The following is a 12,497-nucleotide window of genomic DNA, read 5'->3' as shown; positions in this document are numbered from 1 at the left end:
GCCATTGGGGCACGTTGAAGTGGGAAGGCTGGGAGCTTTGGGCAGGGCATAAATAGCATCCAGCTAGCCTTCCTTAACACTTTATCACTAAAATAGAAAAAAGGTGATGAGTGGTCTTTGTTTGAAATCAGGGAACTCTCACTTTCTCAAAGTGAGTCTCCCTGGTTAAAATTCAGCTCTATGAGGACAGGAATCATGCCTGTCTTATTCAGCACTGTCTATCAGGGTGCCTGGCTCAGTAAATGAGAGGATTGATGAATACATGGCTAGGTGAACCAGTACTAGGATTTAAGAGATGTGTTCTTTATCATGTTCCAATTCAAGGGTATCAGAGCATGGTGAGTCACGAATTGGTAATGCAAGCTGACAACTGTCAGGTACTGTTTGCCTTCATGAACTCTTAAAAAACAAACAAATTAACCACAAGGTAGAATTGTTCCTGGCAGTGGACTGGGCTTCTTATTAACTGTTGGCATTTTTGTACATGTGCAGTCTAGAATCAAATTCAAGTCCACAAAACTCAGGCCTAGGACAGGTCAAGCCCATGCATAGTTGTTGTCTAGTCCTGAGATTTTAGCACTATCTTGGGTTCAGGTGCAGGGTAAACAAATGATTCTGACTCATGGTGACAAGGGAAACGTCTGTGCTCATGTGAGCTTTTGACCATGGGGAGTCCACACTGTAAGTGCCTTTCTTTCTCTCTCTCTTTGCCAGACTTTTCCAAATGGTTATCTCTTCCCTCCCTCCCTTTTTCCTATTTTTTGCTTTCTTTCTTATGTATTATGCATCGATTAATATGTGATACTTGCTTATAGGGTCCCTCTGGTTAGGAACAACATTCTGCTCTTAACGCCATTTGGAGAAGGGAGAGAGGCCCTTCTTCAGATGTTGGGGGTCCTTCTCCTCATTGAATTGGTTTGGTTTCTATTCCAGGATCCAGAGGAAATGAGCCTTTTCTGCTGATGTGGCTTAGAGAGACCAGTCTAGGAGATAGCCTGTCTGCATCTCCACAACCTGCTCCTCGTGGTGATCCTTTCCAAACCTCTGCAATTTCAGCGGACCCAAGTGTGACTATCGGTCGTAGTCCCTTTAGTGGAGGTTGTCAGGATCCTCAGCTGTGAGGCCTGAATACATGTCAGGCTGTGGATTGGGGTGAGAGCTCATTGCCGAGGTGGTCTCCAGAGCGGGTGATCTAGTTGGTGGTATCTGGTAGTGGCATATGGTTGAGAAATGGAAGCGAGTTAGGCAAGATAAACAATTTCACTTAGTTACGTGTCTAATTGAAGGCATTTTTTTAATCCCTACAATTTTGTCATTTCTTCATTCATTCTTCATTAGCCATTCATTTAGTAACTAAATTGGCTAGGCACTTCTTTATGGACTGGGAATGCAAAGAAGAGACAACCTATAACGAGTGCATGGAGATTGGAGTGATGAATGCTGTGAACAGTTGATTGTACACCATGGATGATTGTATGGTATGTGAATATATTTCAGTAAAACTGAATTTAATTAAAAAAAAAGTGCATGGAGGTGTTATAGATACTATGAAAATAGTAATTATTGTATGAGGTATAGTTCAGGACTAAACCAGGGTGAGACATCTACCTGGGGTGGGAGGTGAGGAGTTTTAGGAAAACTTTTATAGGTATGATGATAATTGAGAGGATCATCAAAAAAAATTAAAGCTGCTGTAGCCCTAGAAATGGATAACTTTTTACTCTTTTATTTTTTAACTCTCCTGAAGGTGTTGCATATAGCAAATAAATTATCTGTAGGTGACTTTGCAGCATAATGTTCTCCACTGAGCCCCAATCAAAGTGAGCTCTGGCCCTTCAGAGCTCTGGCATGTCACCTTCCTGACCACTTGAAGCCCAGGGAGGACAAAATTACTCTTAGTTTTCCTTTTAGCCTACCAAGATGTTGTTCAATCCCACATCAAACAAAACATAGTCTTGTAGAGGAATTTTGACTAGCAAAATTTAAAAAAAAATTAATGTAGACATAAATGAGTGTGTATTCCTAACATATATGTGTTATGTCCTGATGATCAGTTTATTCACTGGCTCCATTTCACACTGGAACTTGGAGGAGTAGAAAAGCTGGCCCTTGGAATCTTAGCCTCATGGCATTTGGTTTGGTTTCCAAATCTGGTATTGTTTTGTCTGACTTCTTTCATTCTTTGAAAAAATGTAGGTTTACTCTATTTTGTTTTTATTCTCTGCTCTGTGCCCTCATTTACTTCTCTGGAGGAAGATAAGCACTTCGGGCAGCTGCTTGCTGTGCTCTTGCTTTTGGCAATCAGAGTCTTCCTTGGGTTTCCTGCAACACTCATGTCCATGTATGCATCAAAGAACAAAATGGATGGGCATCTACTTGTTCTGTGCCTCATCTAGTATGTAGTTAAATTAACCAATCTAATATTTAAATAAAATTAATACAAGCTGGCTTTTTAAACCGAGAATACAAATTAACCAAACAAAATAAAGCAAAATTAACATGTAGCTCAACAATCTGGAAATAGCTATTGTTAACACTTTTGTATATGTGCTTCCAGGCATTTTTAAATGGTTGTCTATACTTAAATGACAGAAAATATTGAGGGAAAAGAATGAAGATATTTTTGTGTGTGAACAAAATATGCCAGCTAGTCTCTAGTTATTTAATGTAGATTATGGTGGCAGTGTTACAGAATGTTAGGGAATCTTGGCTCTGACATTGGAATTCCTGAGTCTGAAACTGCCCTGCTTCTTTTCATAGTATTATTGGAAGGTTGAGATAATCTTTATAAAGTGCGTGGCTCTTGATGAGTGCTCTGGATTTCTCTCTCTCTCATACACACACACACTTAGATCACTTTTCCAGGAAAGGCTTTATTGGCCCTGTTTGCTGATAAGGCAGCTGAGTCCCAGAGGAAATATGCAAATTGACCAAAGTCAAATATTTAGATGCAGGATTAAACCTAGAATTTTCTGATTCTTAAGCCTTCCTCAACGTTTATTACATTACTCAGTTCTAAAAGATGATACACCAGCTGCCTTTCAGCTCCAGACAGGGGTGCAGAAGTGATCTAGTATGGTATACCAGGTAATGTGCTGGTTCTATTGAACTGGTCATCAGATGGTCAGAGTTCTGGACTTGGCTGTCTTTCAAGTCTATAGCTCTGAATGACCTTGAACAAGCTGCTTCATATTCTCTGGGCTTCAATTTCTTCATCTGTGAAATGAGGAGATTGGTCAAGGTCATTCATCTAGAAGTTTGCTCCTATTCCCAATATTCTGTAATTCTGGTTATTTTATTTTACAGAGAGTTGTAGCATTCATGTTTTCACATTTATTTGTGAGGGAGTTTCGGGATAATATACCTATAAGAAGAGATGGTAGAGAAAAGAGGTAGGTAGTTGACCACAACCAGATAGTCAGCATCCATGAAGATGTAAATATCCAAGTTGGAAAATTCTGGATTTGGTGGAAAGGATCTTTGTACATGACAGATAATGCTAATGTACAGCTCACAACATTTTATTTACATCTTCCAAACACAAAGCATTCTTTAGTGCACTTAGTTTTTAACAGATAAAAAGTGTGACTATAGCTCCTGTCTTCTGCCTAGGATGTAGAAATCTGGAAAGAATACAAAGTTCATGCTAACCTTTATTGTAACTTCCCTTGGACTCATTAAAGAGCTGAGGTCATAGTACAACCAATTATCCTGAAATATATAGAAAGGCAGGGCTTCCCAAAACACATGAGCGCTGGCTCACCTGTGGTAGAGCGTGAGAGAAAGTTGGGCCTGTGATGCAAATGAGTACTAAGAATTCAGCTAAAATTAATAACATATTTCTAAAGGTCAGTTGTTGTCTAGCATGAGAGTATTGAAAGATGAGTAGTTGCATCCCCAAGTAGTTGCAATCCCAAGGGGACTTCATGCCAACTCATGGGCTCTTTTACATAGACTACCACGCAGGCTCAGGAGAAAGATTGAGGGCTGGGATAGCTATTGGAGAAAGCTCCCTGGATGATACAGACGTCAAAAAGGGGCATGGTTACTGCTGAAAAAAAAAAAAAGCAATAAAGAACATAAGTCTTCACAGCTGAAACTGAAGTAGCATGGCAAATCCTGTTGCTCTTAGAGCATGGATGAACATGCATTATTCCTGGTGGAAGGAAAAATAAAAATAAAACCCTCTAACACTTGGGGAAAGCCAGGAAACCACACTGGATCCAGATCATTAGAGGTCTCCTACACCTAGAGAAAAGACATGATCACTGAGGAAGTCCCACCCACCAAGACTGGCAGATACAGGGCCTGCCAATAGCTGATGTAGAGCAAGAAAGAAACTTTCCTACCACTTCCCCTCCCCATCCCAGGCTAACAAGCACCTAAAATTAAGCAGTTGCCATCTACTTCTGGTGGCAGGCAGAAGTGCGCAGGGATGTCTGAAAGCTGAAGGTGGAGCAGCAAACCAGACCCTACCCTAAGGACAAAGAATTAAAGAGGGTTAGAGGAATTAAACCCTATGGTACAGCAACCAAACTGAAAGCCAGTCTGATTCAGACCAGATTGTCATGACACACCACCCTAATGTCAGGTATAAATTGTATTTACCTCAGACTCTACTGCATATGATGTCTGGCATTCAATTAAAACATTTGAGACATGCAAAAAGCAAAACAAAAACAAAAACAATAAGAAATCCGTTGTGAAAGGAGGAAGTGTTCAATGTAACGACACTCAAAGATGACTCAAATAAGGGACTTTAAAATAACTATGGTTAATGTATTAAACACTAGTGGAAAAAGTGAAAAATATACCTGAACATATGGAGACTTTCAGCAAAGATATAGAAAGTATAAGAAATAGGCAAATGAATTTGCTAGGGGAAGAAAAACACAGCACAGCAAAGTAATGGAGAAGAAGAAGACGTTTAATGAGTTTGTCAGTAGAATTAACACAGCCAAGGAAAGAATCAGTGAACTTGAAATTACTCAAACTGTGGGACAGTATCAAATAGTCCAAATGCATGTAATGGAACACCTGAAGGATAAGTGAGAGAGAGAATGGAGCATAAGAAATGTCAAAGAGATAAAGGCTGGAGATTTTCCAAAATAATGAAAAATATCAAAACACAGATCTACATCCAAGGATCTCAGAGAACCCCAAACAGGAAAAATACTGAAAAAAAAAAAAAAAAGAAAAACAACCAACCCACAACCAGATTCATCATATTCAAATGGAAGAAAACTAAAGATAAACAGAAAATCTTTAAGGCAGCCGGCGAGAAAATACATATTACATACAGGGGGACAAAAATAAGAATTACAGCAGACTTTTCAGAAACTATGTAGGTTAGAAGACAAATCTTTAAACTGCTAAAATGTGGACATGAATTAAGCCAACAGTTAAAAAAATATTAATTGAGAATGTACAAGTGATGTTTCAACAATAATTTCTAAAAATTTAACAAGTGTATAGCTACTTTACATTGTTAAAAACTTCATTTGGAAATCACTTTAGATTTACAAGTGACAAAATAATATAATTTCTAAGCGTCCTCAGATTATTATATTTTATACACTCACAGTACTATAATGAAAACTAGAAAGGTAATACTGATAAAATGCCATTACATTCTTTTCAGACCTTACTACTAAAGTCCTTTCTCTGGAGAAGAATCCAATCTAGAGTCATCCATTGGATTTAGTTGTCCCGTCTCTTGAGTCTCCTTTAATCTGGTCAATTATTTCATCTTTCCTGTCTTTCGTAATTTTGGAATTTCTGAATAGTTCCGGACTGTTGTTATTATTTTTTAAACAATATTTCTCAATTTGGATTTGCCTGTTTTTCCTAATGATTAAGTTCAAGTTATGCATTTCTGGGAAGAATATTACAAAAGTGATATTGTACCCTTCTCATTGTCTTATATCAGAAGTCGCATTATGTCAATTTGTCTCATTGCTGGTGACAGTAACTTTGGTCACTTGGTGAAGGTAGTATCTTCCAGGATTTGCCATAGTAAAGTTTCTGTGTTTTTCAGTGTAAAATAATCTTCCCAGAAGATGGGAAGATTCCTTTAGAATATAAATATCTTGTTTCTCATCATATTTTGCTCACAATTTTAGCATCAACAATGATTTTTGCCTGAAACAAATATTACTATTGTGTTTGCCAAGTGGTGGTTTTCTTTTTATATCATCTAAATTTATAAACTGGAATTCTACTGGAAGGATGGACTTTTCCTTCTCCTTCCTTTATTATTTATGTATTTGTGTCTGGGTGTGTTAATTTATTTGACCATTCTTTCAATTATATCAGTTTTGCTCATGAATAATTTCTTTTATTCTATGGGTTATTAATCCATTGCAATCATTATTTGTTATTGTTGCTCAGATTGTCCTAGTTTTGGTCATTATGAGCCACTTCAAGTTGCCTCCAATGTCCTTTTGACTTGTCCTGTAGTTTTTCAATCCCTTTATGAATTTAATTCACAACAAGATGTTCCTGGCTCATTTTGTTCTTTTCCTACCCCAGCCTGGGAATTGGCCATTTATGCAAGGAGAAAGCCACTGACTAATTTTATAGGGAGTCATATCAATGTAAGAATTAGGTTCTAAAGTCAGCTTGAGGGTTAAAATCCTGTGTAGTCAAACTTTACTTAGGAAAGTCCTAGGAAGGCATGATGTTATAGATCAGCATTTGTCTCTTAGTGTGTTCAACTCAGCAACATTTTCCTCTAGTAATGAGCACCAGATGGAACAGTCTGATTGGCCACATTACATGAGGTTATCCATGTACTTACTTTTCCTTTGTTTTTAATTCCTTTGTTAGATCCGTATTTTCATCTGGCATCTTTTCCTTTCTGCGCTAAGGCCTTCTTTCGACAACTTTTACAGGGTGGGTCTGTAATTAATTGTTTCAAGTTCTGGCTAAAGTATTATCAATTTTATTGATATTCACAAAAGAACCAGTTTTTGGTTTTATTGGTTTTACTTCTGTTGGTTTTCTGTGTTCTATTTCATTGATTTCTTCTCTAATATTTATTATTTGGCTTCTTCTACTCCCTTTGTATTTCAATTTATCTTCTTTTTCTTATGGTTGAAGCTGTTATTGAATTGAATTGAAAACTTTCTTTTCTTCTAATGTTGGTATTCTCTGCTATAAATTTCCCTGTAAGTACTGTTTAGATATGTTGTGTTTTTGTTTTCATTCAATTCAAAATACTGTCTAATTTCTCTTTTGATTTCTTCTTTGGCCCGTGGGTTATGTACAAGTATGTTATTTAGTTTCCATGTATTTGGAGGTTTTCTATAGCTCTTTCTGATATTACTTTGTATGGTTTAAATCCTTCTTATTTATTGAATTTTGTTTTATGGACATTTGAATTTGTTCTATTTTGGTAAATGTTCTACGTGCACTTGAAAAGAATTGTGTTTTCTGTTGGTGGGTTGAGTGATCCGTAAGTATTAAATTGGTCAAGTTGGTTGGTGGTGATATTCAATTCTTCCGTATTCTCGCTGATTTTCTGTCTGCTTGTTTTATCTATCATGGAGGGGACTGAATTTTCCAACTGTATTTGTGGATTTGTCTGTTTTTCCTAGTGGTCTGTCAGTTTTTGTATCATGCATTTTTCAAGTTTTATATGCCTGTAAAAGGTCTTGTTTCATGAACTTCATTCTATACCCACAATTTTTGGTTTAGATTTTTTTTTTTCTTTCAGGATGCTATTGGTGTTCCTCCACTGTCTTCTCTTGCATTTTCACTCAGTTCCAATGAGAAAGTAGCTGTCATCATTATCTTTCTTCCTTTGTTAGTAACATGGCTTTTATTCTCTAGCTGCTTATAAAATTTGTTCTTTATTACTGGTTTTGAGCGATTTGAATATAATAGTCTTTGGTGTCGTTTTTTTTTGTGTTTCTTTTGCTGAGGGTTTGTTGAAATTCTTATATCTGTGTTTATCATTTTCATTAAATTTTTAAATTTTCTGGTTATTCTTCTTTCAAATATTTTTTTTGTCTCTTCCCACTTCTCCTCTGGGGCTCCAGTTATATGTTTAGTGGGCCATTTGAGGTTGAACTTGAACCCATTACTGCATTTTTTAAAAATCTATTTTTTTCCTTTGTTTCATTTTGAATAGAAATTGTCTTCCAGCTTACTAATATTTTGCCACATCTAATCTGTTATTAATCACATCCAGTGTATTTTTCACCTCTGACATTGTAGATTTTATCTTTCAAAGTTTAGTTTCTTAGATAAGACCACATAACTTTTAGACACATAGAGTACAGTTAAAATTACTCTTTTAATGTCATTGTTGGCTCATTATAGCATCTGTATTAGTTCTGTGTAGGTGTTGATAAATTGATTGATCTCCTTGTTATGAATTCTATTTGCCTGCCTTTTTGCATGTCCAGTGATTCTTGATTGTATGCCAGACACTTTGAGTTTTATCTTATTGGGTGCTGGTTATTTTTGTATGCCTATAAATATTCTTCAGCATTTTTTTCAGGGAGTTAGTTAAGTTACTTTGAAGCAGTTTGATCCTTTTGCATCTTCCTTTTAAAATTTTTAGGTGGGATCAGAGCTGTATTTATTCTAGTGCTAATTATTCCCTGCTATTGAGATGAGATCTTCCTGAGTACTGTATTCAATGCCCTGTGAGTCACAAGATTCTCTAGTCTGGTTGGTCAAAATAGGCAGTATTTTTAGCCCAGAGTATGGACCAGTACTTTTATCTTTAATCATTTCCAATGGTTCTCAATCTGGAATTGTTTCCTCTTATGCATGTGCTGATCAGTACTCAGCTGAATATTTAATGAGATTCTCTGTGGTTTTCTGGAGTTCTTTCTCTCTGCAGATCTCTCCTATTCTTTGTCTCCCCAGGCTTTCACCCATCTTCTTAATTAAGTTACATTTCTGACCCCTGCCTGGGGGGTGATGACCTGAAATTCTCTCTAGACAGTAAGCTAGGGCAACTGTAAGGTTCACCACATTTGTTTTCCTGTCTTTCAGTAATCACTGTCTTTCATTGCCTGATATTTAGCATCTCATAAACTGTTATATAATATATTTTTCCAGTTTGTTTCTTTTTAGTGGGAGGGTAAATCTAGCCCCTGTTAGTACATCTTGACTGAAAGTGGATGTCAAAAATATGCATTTAAACATTTAAATTATATTTAGTGCCATAAGATACATACCACCTGGACTATGTGGGGAGAACTTGCTCAGATAAGAGCAGAATCCTCAGGGCTTATTCCTGGCACACACTCGTTGAGTGGAATGGCAGTCAGATGTGTTCTCCTATTTATATTATTACTCCTGTTATTCACTCACTCATGCTCTCTCATGGTTAAATTTTCATAATTTAAATGTAGATATGATTTAATTCAGATGTACCTGAATTTTTTTCATTTTTGTTCTATACTCCTAGCATTTGCCATTTTATATCAGGGATTGCAAATTCAAATGCCTGTAGGGGTCAAGCAAGTGATGTACAGGAATGAATTTGGTAAGGCATAAAATGACTCCAAAATTGGCCATTGTTTTCAGTATCAAAAAAGAAATCTAGCAGTGGGGACAAGGAGACCATGGCGCGTTGTAAAGCAAAACCCTTAGGTAAATAGGGTTAGTTGAAGCAACAAGATGGAACTAATCGTTGCTATGAGAGAATATGAATTGCTTTTGTGTTATCTTCTGGGTTTTTTTTTTTTGAGAGAAGTAGAAATAAAAATTTTAATGATACATATCTAAATTATTAAATACTACTTCAAATTTTAATCATAAAGCAGTCTGTGCTTCAAACAAAAGTATCTGTATGCTTTTGGGTTGCTAGCTTGCATCCATGTTTAACAATAAATTCTGTTTAACTGTCAACATGTAGAAAAAATAGTTTAGAAGATGACAGAAACTACATAAACTGGGAACACAGCACAATATTCTTGTGTATGTATATGTATGTGTATGTATATTTAAGGTCAATAACAAAAATAATCATATATATGTATATATATGTTTGTGTATATATACCATATATACCATACATATTATATATACCATATATAATATATATAATATACCATATACCATATACATACTATATAACACATTTACCATATATATACCATATATATGCCATATACTATATATAGACCATATACATGGTAGGTATATTCATTCCCCTGACTGAGCCTTTCACAAATTCACAAATCCTGGGGGCTTTTTGCAAACTCTGTGGGTATGGAGTTATTTCTGTGCCTCTCCCACATGAGAATCTGTGATGTTCAAAAGAAATGCTTCCATAATCAAAACTGAATGAATAAATTTGGGTGTGTGAACATAAGTATTTTCAGTTAGTTTAATAATAGCCATCACTTTAATAGAAAGAGACAGCCTTTTAAATTTATGAGTGTCTGGATGTAGGTCTTTAAACTTAAACTGGAACTTTTTTTTTTAATAACACAGTAAGAGATAAACTCTAAATTGGTGTGGCTCTTTCTTTTCTTGAGATACCAGATTGACATAAACTGCTTTAAAATATTAATCTTAGAGATTAAATATTTCAATTTTGTTTGTGCCTGCCAGATTTGGGGAGATTATCCAATCTTACTTTCTTTTAAAAAGGATTGAAAAAAAAACTGAAAGCTTTACATTAAAAATCTTTAACTGAAAGCGGACTTTTGTTGAGTAGTATTTGCTTTTATTCATTCATATAATTTCTAATAACCATGTAACAAATTATTTGCTGTCTTTAATTGAAAAAATATTTCATTACTATTACGTTGACATTTTTTGAAAATGTTAGGATAAATATTTAAAAGCAGAAATCTATCAATATATATTAAAGATAATAAAGGATCTTATTAAAGATCTCTAAACAAAAGAGTCTCGCAATTGTTTGTTTTCTCATTTTGGAGGCCAGAATGTACCTCATTCAAAATAAATGGTAGAAAATAGGAAATCACAAGTGATTTCCAATGAATCTTACATATACCTAAGGCAGTAAAATGAAATGCAATTATGAATAGGATGTCAAAGCCCTACTGATTTTTGGATATGTGCACACATTAACATTTGTTCCAGTAATAAGAATTTACTTGTTCCAGAATAAGTTTCCCATTATTCTCATTCACCCACTTGTTCTTTGTATTTCTCTCAAGATGAACATTTGGAATATCTTTGAAGCTTGGTTGGGGCATTACTGAATCTGTAATTTGCAAGTTAAAACTGACCATTGTTGTCAGCCTTCAAAATGCAAAGATGGACCAAGGATTAAAATTGTAATGCCTTCCCTCTAATTTGAGTGAGGATAGTGTTTCAGCTCTTTTATAAAAAGGGGAAGTAGGATTTGTCTTCCAAAGATGGTTTGTATTTTGAATACAGAATCAATACAAAGGTGAGATAAACCCAATTTAAATTGGTAAAATATGTAAATCACTGCCTTCTAAACAGGCAGAGATTAATGTCTGAATAGAAGTAGGAAGTGCCAACTGTAAAATTATACAGGGCATGGCGATTACCCCATCCGCATAATCAGGCTTGATTTAGAGGCTCTATTTTGGGATCACCCATAAAGCACCAAATGCAGAAAGCTGAGCTTGGTTTAATTTGTCTGGGGTAGTGCCCTAATTTTCTACAATACCTTTTACTTCCTTTCATAAAGAATGAATAACACTTTTTTTTTTTTTTTTTTTTTTTAATAATGGAACGCCATACATTTGGAAGCAGCAGTTTTTTTCTAAACTCCTCTGTCAGATTCCTTTTTGGTTACCTTTTTATAATGCTGCTGGGTTGTGTTATTTTAAGCTGCGTTGACTGTATTGCAATTGTTTGTCCACACAAAGTGCAAGCAATGCTATATTTTACATGGCACAGCATGGCATTTTAAAGCAGACAGATGAGAAAACTGAAGACCGAAGTATGAGGCTGGATAGCTACCATAGAGCTGGATATAGTGCCTGGGTTTTACCTAGAGCATTAATTGGGTGTAATTTTGGCTGTCTCTTGAGGCTTGGAATTCATTTCATTTTGACAGTTGCTTATAGGGGATTAATTTTAGATGTGGATAACTTGGGAATTATAATCTCCATTTAAGATTATTACTTGATCAGTAGGGCTCAGCCTGTTCCAAATAAGTAAGTGCAGGATTCCTTATCATTTTCAAAGATAATGTTAGCATGCATTTCTGCAGTTTCAAATTTATAAAGTCTTTTGAAAAGTTTGGTTAATGGCTCCATTTTATTTTCACGGATGAATTTTCATGAAAAGGTCATTTGCATAATTGAAACTCTTTTGGTTGCAAGTAGCAGATACCTAACTCCAACTCTCATAAGCATAATAGGGAACTTATTGATTCACCCTCTTAGTGGGTCCGTGGTGGATCTACGTGAGACATAGCTGGATCCAGGGACTGAAGAGTGTCGAGACTGTGTCTCCCCAGTGCTCAGCTCTGGGTATCCGCCTTCTCAGTCTGGCCTTTTCAGGCATGACATCAGCAGACTTCT

At 35.8% G+C, this 12,497-nt stretch overlaps 1 protein-coding gene across 1 annotated transcript in view; it reads left to right on the top strand.

Moving 5' to 3' along the window:
- The window catches only part of PID1 (phosphotyrosine interaction domain containing 1), a 219,926-nt gene that overhangs the window by 89,540 nt on the left and 117,889 nt on the right, over window positions 1-12,497 (top strand). The gene's annotated exons all lie outside the window — the stretch shown is intronic.

This window comes from Choloepus didactylus, chromosome 9 (assembly GCF_015220235.1).
Source record: "Choloepus didactylus isolate mChoDid1 chromosome 9, mChoDid1.pri, whole genome shotgun sequence".
Classification (NCBI taxonomy): Eukaryota; Metazoa; Chordata; class Mammalia; order Pilosa; family Megalonychidae; genus Choloepus; species Choloepus didactylus.
The sequence above is the reverse complement of the archived record's forward strand: the minus strand, read 5'-3'. Positions and strand labels throughout refer to the sequence as shown.